Source organism: Triturus cristatus, chromosome 3_2 (assembly GCF_964204655.1).
Source record: "Triturus cristatus chromosome 3_2, aTriCri1.1, whole genome shotgun sequence".
Taxonomy (NCBI): domain Eukaryota; kingdom Metazoa; phylum Chordata; class Amphibia; order Caudata; family Salamandridae; genus Triturus; species Triturus cristatus.
Genome location: NC_140584.1, coordinates 1,082,553,500 through 1,082,566,248, shown reverse-complemented (window position 1 = coordinate 1,082,566,248; position 12,749 = coordinate 1,082,553,500). Strand labels below are relative to the sequence as shown.

General features: G+C 48.5%; 1 protein-coding gene across 2 annotated transcripts in view; it reads right to left on the bottom strand.

Annotated features, from left to right (window-relative positions):
• NIPSNAP2 (nipsnap homolog 2) overlaps window positions 1–12,749 on the bottom strand; it is a 115,938-nt gene that overhangs the window by 46,985 nt on the left and 56,204 nt on the right. The gene's annotated exons all lie outside the window — the stretch shown is intronic.

The window sequence follows — 12,749 nt, the reverse complement described above, 5'->3', positions numbered from 1 at the left end:
TAAGTCCTTCCATAAAAGCTTTGATAGCGGGCACTCTAAACAAAGACAAATGTTGCCTGTTTTGGAGATGGGCTGCTATGGCAGCTAGATGTAGCCTGATAGATGTATGTGCTAGGTTACATTGTTGTAGATGCAAGAGGTAGCAGATAATGTTCTGGACAGAAGTATGTAGTGGATTAATTTTGTTGTTTGTGCAATAAATGACAAATCGTTTCCATTTTGCTGCATTGCATGCTCTGGTGGTAGGGCGTCTAGCTTCTTTAATAATGTTCCTACAGTCTGGCGGTAGATTTAGGTAGCCAAACTCTAAGACCTCAGGTGCCAGATCGCAAGGTTGAGTTGATTGGGATCTGGATGTCTTATCTCTCCATGGTTCTGAGTGAGAAGCTTGGGTGAGAGATGTAGTTTTTGATGAGGAACTATCAAGAGTTCCAATAGGGTTGTGAACCAAGGTTGTTGGGCCCATGTTGGGGCAACCAGGATCATTGTGAGGGAATGCTGTTTGAGTTTCCAAACCACTAACAGAATGAGTGGGAGAGGCGGAAAAGCAAATTTGCCTGACCAGTTCATTTATATCGCATTGCCTTTGGACAATGGGTGTGGATACATAGACGCAAAGGCTGGGCATTTTGGTGTGTGGTGAACAGATCCATTTCTGGGTGGCCCCACATATGAAAGAATGGATGAAGAACTTGAGGATGAAGTTCCAATTTGTGGATCTGATGTGTTTGACGACTGAGCAGATCTGCGATTTGACTGTGTACCCCTGGGAGGTGTTCTGCAAGGAGATGTATGTTTTGCGGAATGGCCCATCTCCATATGCTGAGCTAGGTGTGAAAGCTGCAGAGAGTGTGTTCCTCCCTGTTTCTGTATGCAGTACATTGCTGTCATGTTGTCTGTACGGACCAGAAGAGCTTTGCCTTGGAGGCGAGCTTGAAAAGATTTTATCGCTAGGAAGATTGCTAACAATTCCAGGTAGTTTATGTGGAATTGTTTTTGTTGGGGGGGGGGGGGGGGGGGGTCTATGCCCTGGATGGTATGGGTTTGAAGATGAGCTCCCCAGCCGGTGAGCGATGCGTCTGCTGTTAGCACTGTCTGTGGAATCGGGTCGAGGAATGAATATGCTACTTACCATTATGCATCTGTTCTTGGCATGTAGGGCTGCTGACATTCATATTTGTGCATAGATCGCCGCCTAGTGTTGGGTCCGGATGTTTGCACGTTGTTGTCCTGGAAGAGTCTTCGAAGTATCCTGAGATAGGTGACTCCTCCCCTGGACTACAGTGCGCATGGGCATCCTCTCCATCCTCAGATTGTTTTTCGCCATTGTGGCAGTGATGGAGTAGATACAGAAAGTGATGACCATGCTATACAGTAATTCTGAGAGCTGCAGCTGCTACAGGCGCCGGGGAGGAGGGTGGGCGATATGAATGTCAGCAGCCCTACATGCCAAGAACAGATGCATACTGGTAAGTAGCATATTCAGTTCGAGGCATGTGGGCTGCTGAATTCATATCTGTGCATGGAATACATAGCAGTACCTCCCATTAGCGGCGGCTACCAGTGCCAGCTGCAGCGGTCTGAAAAAGAGTTTTGAGAACAGCCTGTCCTACAGCTGCCTGCTGTTTTGAGTGTACATCTACACAGTAGTGTTTGGTAAATGTATGTATAGTGGACCATGTGGCTGCTCTACATATTTCCTGTAAAGGAATGTTTCCCAGGAAAGCCATGGACGCCCCTAACTTACGTGTTGAGTGGGCTCGTGGGGGAATCGTTAATGTGCGTTTAGCCTTTTGATAGCAAATTTGAATACATTTAACGATCCATCTGGCTATACCTGCTTTGGAAATGGCGTTGCCCTTGTGCTGTGGAGAAAAGGCAACGAAAAGTTGTTTTGTCTTCCTAAAGACCTTAGTTCTGTCTATATAGTACATTAGGGCTCTCTTTACATCTAGTGTATGGAGCATTCTCTCTGCTACATTCTGTGGATTTTGAAAGAAAACAGGCAGTTCAATAGTTTGATTCATGTGGAACTGCGATATTACTTTAGGCATGAATTTGGGGTTGGTACGTAGTACGACCCTGTTTGCGTGAACCTGTATGAATGGCTCTTGAATGCTTAGTGCCTGGAGTTCACTAACTCTTCTTAACGAAGTGATTGCCACTAGGAAAGCTACTTTCCAGGTGAGGAATTGAATCTCACATGAGTGGAGAGGTTCGAAGGGTGGACCCATCAGTCGGGTGAGGACCAAGTTGAGGTTCCACACCGGTGCTGGTGGGTGTCTTGGGGGAATTACTCGTTTAAGTCCCTCCAAGAAAGCTTTGATGGCAGGCACTCTGAATAAAGAGAGGTGCTGCCTGTTCTGGAGATAGGCTGCTATTGCGGTCAAATGGATACGTATTGAGGTGTATGCCAGATTGCATCAGTATAGGTGTAAGAGGTAACAGATTATATTTTGAATGGATGCGTCTAGCGGGTTAATGTCATTGTTGTTGCAATAAATGACAAACCTCTTCCATTTAGCTGCATAGCAAGCTCTGGTAGTGGGTCTCCTGGCCTCCTTAATGATCTCCATACAGTCAGGTGGCAGGTTTAGGTAGCCAAACTCTAGGACTTCAGGAGCCAGATTGCCAGGTTCAGCTGTTGGGGATCTGGGTGCTGAATTTCTCCATGGTTCTGCGTCAAAAGCGCGGGTTTGATCCGCAGCCTTTGATGCGGCACCACTGAAAGTTCCAGAAAGGTTGTGTACCATGGCTGGCGTGCCCATGTTGGAGCAACCAGGATGAGTGTCATTGAGTGCTGTCGCAGTTTGCGTGCCACCAGCGGTATCAATGGCGCTGGGGGAAAAGCGTACGCAAATCTGCCGGACCAGTTCATCCATATCGCATTGCCTTGCGACTGTGGATGTGGGAACCTGGCGGCAAAGCTTTGGCATTTTGCGTTTTCGCTTGTCGCGAATAGGTCTATCTCTGGATGACCCCACTGCTGGAAGTACGGTTGGAGTACTGATGGGTGTAACTCCCACTCGTGCATCTGGTGGCTGTGTCTGCTGAGCAGATCCGCCATCTGGTTGTCCTTGCCTGGGAGGTGTTCTGCCATGAGGAATATGTTCCTCTGAATGGCCCACTTCCACATGCTCTGAGCCAGATGAGACAACTGTGGAGAGTGTGTTCCTCCCTGTTTCTGTATGTAGTACATGGCAGTCATGTTGTCCGTCCGGATCAACACGACCTTGTTGCACAGATGTACTTTGAATGCCTTCATGGCTAGGAAGATTGCCAACAGTTCCAGAAGGTTGATGTGCATCTTCTTTTGTTGTGTTGTCCATAGTCCCTGCACTGTGTAATTGAGTACATGAGCTCCCCATCCCTGGAGAGACGCGTCCGCTGTCAGTATTATTTGTGGAACAGGCTCTTGGAACGGTCGGCCCTTGCAAAGGTTTTGTGGATTCCACCAATGCAGAGAGTTGTATGCCCGACCGCTCACCAACACTAGGTCTTTTAATTGCCCGTGAGCCTGATTCCATTGACGTGCTAAGCACTCCTGAAGCGGGCGCATATGTAGTCTCGCGTGTGGGACTATGAAAATGCAGGAGGCCATCATGCCTATCAACTGCATGAACACTCGCGCAGGAAGGGAGTGTTGGGGTTTGAACTTGGAAATCAGCATTTGCATGCTGCTGATCCTCACTAAATTTGGCTGAGCTGTGGCTGCCAGAGTGTCTATGGTCGCACCTAGGTACTGTTGTACGTGTGCGGGTTGGAGATGTGATTTTGGGTAATTTAGTGAGAATCCCAGACTGTGAAGAAGCTGAATGGTGCGGAACATGTGGCTGGCACATTGCTGGGCTGACTTTGCCTGAACAAGCCAGTCGTCCAGGTAAGGGTAGACGTGAACGTGTTGCCTCCGTAGATGTGCAGCCACGGTAGCTAGGCACTTTGTGAAAACTCTGGGTGCTGTTGTCACTCCGAAGGGGAGGACTTTGAATTGATAGTGCTGACCCTGAATGGTGAACCGGAGATATTTTCTGTGTGACGGGTGTATGGGTATGTGGAAATACGCATCTTTGAGGTCTAGCGTGGCTAGGAAATCTCCCTGTCTGAGGAGCGGGAGAACCTGCTGCAGGGTGAGCATGTGAAAATGCTCTGAGAGAATGTAGTGGTTGATGGGTCTCAGGTCTAGGATAGGTCTGAGTGACCCGTCCTTTTTTGGTATTAAGAAGTAGAGAGTACACCCCTGTTCCCTGCTGGTGTACGGGCACGACCTCTATTGCGCCTTTTTGCAGCATACTTAGCGCTTCCTGCTGTAATAACGCTAAGTGCTCTGAGGACATAGGACGGTGCCTTGGCGGTATGGTGGGTGGAGTGGAGGTTAATTCGAGACAGTAACCGTGTTGGATAACATCTTTGACCCACCTGTCTGTGGTGATGGAATTCCACGTGGACAGGAACCGCTGGAGTCTCCCCCCGACAGGTGTTATGTGGTCGGGGGGAAGGGAGAGGGCGTCACTGTTTGTTCTTGGGGGAGGACCTGGTATTGCCGTAACCACGTCCTCTGCCCTTGGTGCTGGAGCCACGATATCCACCTCGGGTGTTTTTATCGTAGGAACTCTGTGAGCCCCCTTTATTGTAGGTTTGCTGTGCCCCCTGTCCTCTACCTGCACCTCTATTTCCGGGGCGACGAAAGGAGCCACTACGAAATGTCTGCGTTTGCAGAGCCCCCATTGACTTCGCAGTGTCCGTGTCTTTTTTTATCTTTTCTAAGGTGGTGTCAACCTCCGGTCCAAATAAGTAGTCGGGGTTGACCGGCTGATTGAGGATGTTATTTTGGACCTCAGGTTTGAATCCGGAGATTCGTAACCAGGCGGGTCGTCGTAGCATGACGCTGGTGTTTATTGCCCTTGCAGCAGTGTCTGCGGCATCCAGTGCACACTTGATGGATGCGTTTGTGAGCAGTTGTCCCTCCCTGATGAGGTGCTCCGCTGCCTCTTTGTACTCGTCTGGCAGGTGTTGGAGTAGGGTCTCTAACGTGTCATAGTGTGAGCGGTTGTAGCGAGCTAGGAGGGCCTGTGTATTGGCGATGCGCCATATGTTTGCTGCCTGGGCTGCAATCCGTTTGCCGGAGGTCTCTAGAACCTTGGACTCTTTGTCCGGGGGAGGAGCATCACCAGTTGTCTGCGAGTGTGCCCGTTTGCGAGCATTGGCAACTACAATGGAGTCCAGAGGCAACTGGCTCCTAATGTATGTGGGGTCCCCAGGTGCGGGTTTGTATTTTTTCTCGATCCTGGGGTTTATTACCCGTGCCCTGGTGGTTTCTTTGAAAATGTCCTTTGCTGGCTTGAGGACACCTTTTAACATGGGCAGAGTTTTTACAGTCCTCTCGGAGGATGCGAAAGTGTCCACCAAGAAATCATCCTCGATAGTGTCTGAGTGGAGTTGCACTCCATGATTGGCTGCGGCACGTTCAATGAGGGCGTTGAATGCAGCAGTGTCCTCTGTGGGGGACGTTTTTGCGCCATAAAGTTGCGTGTCCTGTGTATCCAGAGCGGCACCTGGCTCTACGGGGTCATCCCAGACCGGATCAGGGTCTTGCTGGCCCTCAGGGTCCATGTCTTCGGGGTAGGTGGCGTCGTCACCCATGTAGTCCTCCACTGCATCCATGTCGGAGTGCGTTGGAGAGAATGATGGATCTGTGTAAGAGGTGTGGATGCGTTCATAAAGAACTGGTTCCGATTCCGCCGGCATTGTTTGTTTTAGCGGGATCCTATAAGAGTCCAAAGCGTGCCCTGAAGTGATCTTCCGCTTTCGGAGCATAAGCCTGCCGGTGTCGATGAAGTGGGACGGCGATGTCCCAGTAGTCGAGTGTTCGGTAGATGGGGACCTTGTCTGGGTAACGCGGGTTCTGATTTCGAACATTTTCGGCGCCGTGGATGGCGGCAAACCAAAGGTGATGTTGGCCAGTGCCGAAGGTGCCTTCTGTGCCCGTTTCGGTTCGGAGCCCGACGAGGTCTGGAGGGCTGCCTTTTCCCTGATGCGTTGCAAGGACGCTGCCACTTGTTGCACCTGGAACGCCGACGGTTCTTTGGCGCCAAGAGGTTCCGTAGAGGCAGGTGTGGACTTCTTGGAAGTCACCGGGTCATCGAGCCGAGGAGGGGTAGTAGCCGTCGACGGCGTCGATGAATGTACCTTAGTCGCTGCCTTCGAGGTGGATAGCGATGCAGTGGCCATTTTCTCCTTGATGGCTGGTGCCGATTGCTTTGGTGCCGGGGGCCTTGGCGCTTTGACGGTACCGATGGATTTTCTTTTTGGGTCGGCGCCGACATCGGCTGCAGCGAGTTCGGCACCGAAGTCCCTTTAGGTGCGGTCGGAGCCGACGGGTTTGGCTGGCGTCGAAGGTGTGGTGGTCCTCGAGCCGACCAGTGTCAGTTTCACTTTCGGTTTCTGTTGAACCGGTGCGATGATTGGTTTCGGTTTCGTGGTAGGGAAACCAGTCTTTTTAGGTAACAATGGCTCTCGCTGAATGTCCGTGGCCGGGCCAGAGGGCGGGGCCGAGGAACTGCGGGATTGGTCTTGGGTAAGGCCCGAAGGCGATCCCTCGACCGGAGCCGTCGACTGACTCACTGGGATATCCTCCATTTGGACGGGTAGGCCTTGCTCCTCACCGGAGCTACCTTCTTCGGCCCCTAAGGCCTCATCGTAGTCTCCTACCTCATCGTCGGCTTCTTCCCTGTGAAAAAGCTCTTCATCGACATCTTCCGATCGGGAACCGTGTTCGGAAGTGGGGCTGGAGGGTGTATTTTCCACGCTTTCGACATCTTCGTCCTCGGTGCTGAAGATGTTGGTCGGGGCCGGTGCCGCTTGCTGCGCTTCCAGTCGCGCGGCTCGTCGATTCCGTAGAGTCTTCTTGGATCGGAATCGGGCACAGGCCATGCATTTCGATTCGTCATGATCCGGTGAGAGGTATTTGTTACACACCGGGTGGACGTCGATATGGGGGTATTTGGCGTGGCAAACAGGACACCGCTTGAATGGGGTCCTCGATTCCATCGTCGAAGTTCGGTTGATGGTCGGATTTAATGGATCCGAAAAGTTGTTAAAATCGCAAAACTAGCCTGTAAACTGTCGATACCGATCGGGAACAGTACCGTCGAAAACTAAAAGCCTTTTGGCCTGAAACTAGATTTTCCTAACTTGAGTCAAGATAAGCACATCCGAACCCAATGGCGGAAAAAAACAATCTGAGGATGGAGAGGATGCCCATGCGCACTGTAGTCCAGGGGAGGAGTCACCTATCTCAGGATACTTCGAAGACTCTTCCAGGACAACAACGTGCAAACATCCGAACCCAACAGTAGGCGGCGATCTATGCACAGATATGAATTCAGCAGCCCACATGCCTCGAACCGGCCGCCCTTTGGAAAGGTTTTGTGTGTTCCACCACTGCAGACAGCGATGGGTGCGGTCGTCCACCAACACCAGATCTGTTAGCTGACCTTGAGCCTGATTCCACTGACGCGCCAAACATTCCTGTAATGGATGCATTTGGAGTCTTGCATAAGGGACGAGGAGAATGCAGGAGGACATCATCCCGGTTAACTGCATGAACACTTGTGCTGGTAGTGAGTGTTGAGGCTGAAATTTTTGGATTAGAGCATGTATGGTGCTTATCCTGACTGGATTGGGGTATGCTAGAGCTTTTAAAGTGTCTATTGTAGCCCCTAGGTATTGTTGTATGTAGGACGGTTGGAAATGGGATATGGCAAGGTTTATTGTGAATCCCAAGTTGTGAAGCAGGTGAATTGTCTTGTTTGTGTTGTGCACACAGGTTTCTGTGTGATTTGGTTTTCATGAGCCAGTCGTCCAGATAAGGGAAGACATGAATGTGCTGTCTTCTTAAGTGGGCTGCAACTACTGCGAGGCATTTGGTGAAGACTCTGGGTGCTGTAGTGACTCCGAACGGGAGGACTTTGAATTGGTAGTGTTGACCATCTACCACAAACACGAGATATTTCCTGTGAGCAGGGTGAATGGGAATATGGAAGTGGGCGTCCTTTAGATTCAGAGTGGAGAGAAAGGCGCCCTGTTGAAGTAGTGGAAGCGCCTGTTGGAGAGTGACCATGTGGAAGTGGTCTGATTGAATGTAGAGGTTTAATGGCCTGAGGTCCAGTATGGGCCTGAGAGAGCCGTCCTTTGGAATTAGGACGTAGAGGGAGTAAACCTCTGTGCCTTGATGAGGCAAGGGGACTGGTTCTATTGCATGTTTTTGTAATAGCGAGAGAACTTCTTGTTTGAGAAGTGTTAGATGTTCTAAGGACATTGGGTGCTGTCTGGGAGGAATGTTTGGGGGGTGTAGAAGTGCATTCCAGGCAATAACCATACTGGATAATTTGTCTTACCCACTTGTCTGTTGTGATGGAATTCCAGACAGGTAGGAACTGTGAAAGACGCCCCCCGACCGGAGTGGAATATTCGGGGGGGAAGTTAAGGAAAGTCACTGTTTAGTGGTGGGGGAGGTGCGGCTGTTGTTGCCACGACCTCTTCCCTTATTATTGTTGCCTCTGTAGCCTCCGCAAAAGTATCCTTTGGGAGATGTTTGAGTGGGGCTTTTGTAGGAGGAAGAGGGCTGTTCTGTCATGGTTTTTGAGGCGGCTCTGTAGAAAGAGCAGCGACAAGAGCCTCTAGGAGAAGAGAACTGTAAGATCCCCATAGACTTAGCAGCCTCGGTGTCCTTCTTCATCTTTTCTAGGGCTGTGTCAACTGTAGGCCTGAAAAGATGCTCCTGATCAAACGGCTGGTTTAAAATAGCAGTCTGAACCTTCTGCTTGAATCCGGAAATCCGGAGCCCGGCATGTCTGCGCAACAAGACACTAGTATTGATTGCGCGAGATGCGGTATCGGCTGCATCCAACGCACATTTTATTGAGGTGTTGATAATTAATTTGCCCTCCTGGATAAGGTCGTTGGCCTTTGGCTTGTACTGGTCAGGAAGGTGTTCCATGAGCTTTTCAAGCTCATCTTAGTGGACTCTGTCGTATCTGGCCAATAAAGCTTGGGCATTGGTGATACGCCAATGGTGTGTAGCCTGTGACGCGATTAATTTGGATTCCTCATCAGGAGGTGGGGTGTCGCCTGTACCCTGTTTGCCCGCTTGCGTGCATTAGTTACCACTGGGAATCCAAGGGGATCTTACCTTTAATATAAATTAGGTCATCAGGAGCTGCCTTGTATTTTTTATCCACCCTGGGGTTGAGAACCCTGGCTCTGACTGGGTCCTTAAAATCTTCTGGGGCATGTTTTACCAAGCGTTTAACAGAAGCAGGGTGCTTGTTATTTTTTGCAAGGATGCGAAGGTTTCTAGCAAAAAATCTTCTTCTAGGGGGACGGAGTGTAAGGGGACTCCATGGTATTTGGCAGCTCTGGTGATTAGTTGCACGAACCCAGTGTTGTCATCTGGTGGTGACGGCTTAGATGGATAGACATCCAGGTAATTATGTGGGTCGGGATCTGTATTGTAGTCCTCCCAAGGGTCAACGTTATGTGGGATGGTATGTGGATCATCATTATCATCCCTCTGTGGATCTGTATCCCCACCTACGTCATCATCAGTATCTGATGTGTGAGGTGAAACTTTAGGTTGTGGGGAGTGTGGCGGAGAAATCCATAAGTGTGGGTTAACTGCAGAAGGATGTGGGGAAGTGTTAGTGCCCATGTCCTGTCTTTTGGGAGGTATTGAAGGGTCCTCTGAAGTGCCCAATTTCCTCTTTTTTGGAGGCTTGGCGACTGGTTTGCCCGCGTTTGGATCAATAAACAAAGTTTTTTGTTATGGGTCCGAAAAATCAGGCTGAGTGGGCAAAATGTCTGTTCGGTGTCGAAGATTTCGGAACCATGCCTTCCTTGGACGGAGTCGGAGTGTTTTTTCTGCTCCGAGGCTTTTTTGGGCTCCGACGACTTTAGAGTCCGAAGCCTTTTTTGGCTCCGAAGATTTCTTCGGTTCCGAGTCTTTGTCTTTGGTATGCTTTGACACGGAGAGCTTCGACGTTGATGAAGAGTCTTTGCCTTGTGGCTTCGGTGCCGTGGAGGACTTCCCGGTGCCGGAATGGGGTTTACTCGAGCCGGAAAGCTTATGTTTCGGTTTCACAGCCAGGCCCAAGGACGGGGCGTCTGAAGTATGTTGTCGGTGTCAACCCGAGCCAGAGGGCGAGGGTGTTACTGGGTCCTTCGGTTTGTTTTGGGGAGAGGGGTTTCGATACTCACAGACCGCTGAAGCCGGGTGACTGTCTCCTCTTCAGCGTCAGAGTCATCAGCTTCGGAGACGTAGATGTCTTCTTCGTCACCCGATTGTTTCGGCTGGATTTCGGGATCTGCTCCAAAGATATCCGGAATCGAGCTGCTTCCGCGAGACATTTCGTGACATTGAGCCCGCCAATCACGGATGGTTTTCTTCGGCTTGAACGATGCACAGGCCTTGCAGTTCTTTTCTTCGTTCTCCTGGGAGAGGCAGAGATTGCACACCTCGTGCAAATCTGTGTGTGGGAACTTAGCACCACACCCGGGGCATTTTTTGAAAGGAGTCCTTTCCAATGACTGCAGGCGTAGTCGTCGAAGAAAGGCCCAAAGGCCTGCATCGAAAATGGAGGTTGAGAAGTTTGTTTTGAAGATGCGCGTCGAAAAGGGAAATGCGATTGAGATAATACCGTCGAGTGGAGAAAATTGCACGTCAAAGGGGGATTCAAAACCGATATCGACCCGGAGCACAGCAATGTACATCCGAACCCGATGGCAGAAAAAACAATCTAAGGATGGAGTCGATGCCCATGCGCACTATCGTCCTACGGAGGAGTCACCTACCTAGTGCCCACAAAGACTATCTATGCAAAAGTATACAATCTGCAGCTCATATGCCTCGAACACATCTTTTTTCTACATACTGTCCATAGCAGTTTCATTAATAAATAGTCATTCTTGCTCAACAAAGATGGATGCTCATAGAATTCGGTTTCTTTTTACAGGTGCCTACCATTAGTGCATGATCTCAGGATTTACGCTATTGGTTTGGTCACATTCCAAGGCAACTCTTAGGTAAGGTTTGATCCAATGTCTTCCATTCACACAAGCGAGGTCTCTGTACAGGCTAAAATCACATGTCATGATTAAAACAACTTCTGCTTGTTCCGGAGCTATGGATATCAAAAATGGCATGGACATTTGGATCATAGGAACACTTACTCTTCAAAGACAATAACCAGTTTGCACTTTAGGCAAGTATACACAAGGGTAAATCAATGCACCCTAAAGCACTGGTGCAAATGGCACATTTAGGAAATGGCACTCTAGGTAGTGGGAGAAGAACAACCAAAAATAGGTGTGATCATTCCTGTAAGGGCTGAGTGCCTTTTGAAGGATTGAGAGAAAGGTTAGTCTTTGCTATAGGTTCTCAATGGAAGGATGGAATCAATGACTCCACCTCTCACCCCGCCCCCAAAAAAGAGTGAAGTTTGCTCAAGTCAAGAGGTGTTTGAAGTTGCATTGGACAGAATTTTGCATAAATCTCAACTAAACAATAAAGTCATATAGAAAGGGTTTTTGGACAATAACAAATCTAAAAGGAAGCTTCTTCAGACATGGCTTACTACACAGTTTCTAAAGACCATCCAATATTATTAATTCGACCTGGGCGGTTGCAGTATCTGAAGACGATAAAGTCCCGTCCTTGACAAACCAAGATGAGCGGAGCTCACCCGAACACACAGCAGAGGTCATGCCAAATATTTTTATTTGCCAGTTTCTTACATTTGCAAATGATTTGTCGCTTTTTTCTGGAAAAAGTTACAACTGAATATTTTGTGATTTTAAATGTATTATTCTTCACATTCATTCAGCAGTCTCAGATGCGACTTGAACATTAGCACCTTAGACAGGAGCTGAACTGTTCATTCTTGACATGAACATGGCCTGTTCATAGGCATTCCCTTCATGTGATGGATACATTGGTCCCGCAGGGGTTACAAATTTTGCAAGCTCATCATAAAGGAAAAACTAGCAGTAGAGTGGCCACTATTTTCAGTTGCAAAGTTCTTGTAAATGTAATCTTCACTGACAATTTTCTTTTGAAGAATGCCTTCTAGTTTAATTCTATTTGAATATATCTAATCTAATTCTGAAAGGTAATAAATGGAAATTGTGGACCAAATAAGGAGTTCATTAACACCATCTATTCGGTGTTGTGAAAACGTTTTTCCTTATGGATATATTAATTTAGAGTGAATATCCAATTGATGTTAATTCTATAATGACCCATAGGAGTTTCTTTTCCTGTAGTCTATGAAACGACAATAATAATCTACAACACATTAAAAACACCTTGGTTAGATCTAGTTACCAATCAGACCAACCTAAAAATGGCTCCTTCTTAATTATCCAAATGTTTATCAAATTAATTTAGCAATGGATGGGGAATTTTGTTCAATAAGAGAGTCTGCAAAGCAGCCAATGAAAATCCACTACCTAAGTACTATCTCGTCAATGCTCAAACTTAAGTAAATGATCTGACAAATACAATAAGCAGTCAGAGGTGTTGGTCGTCTAAGATCCTTGCCCCCATGACTCTCAAACAGCAGTCAATTGCGTGCTTGTCTCTCGTGGCATTCAATGGATTAAAAGGTTGCTAGCACAAAACAAGCAATGTGCTGCTGCCAAGCTCCAGTTAACACAATGGAGCACAATGATTTTCTGAACTCAATATTGCCATA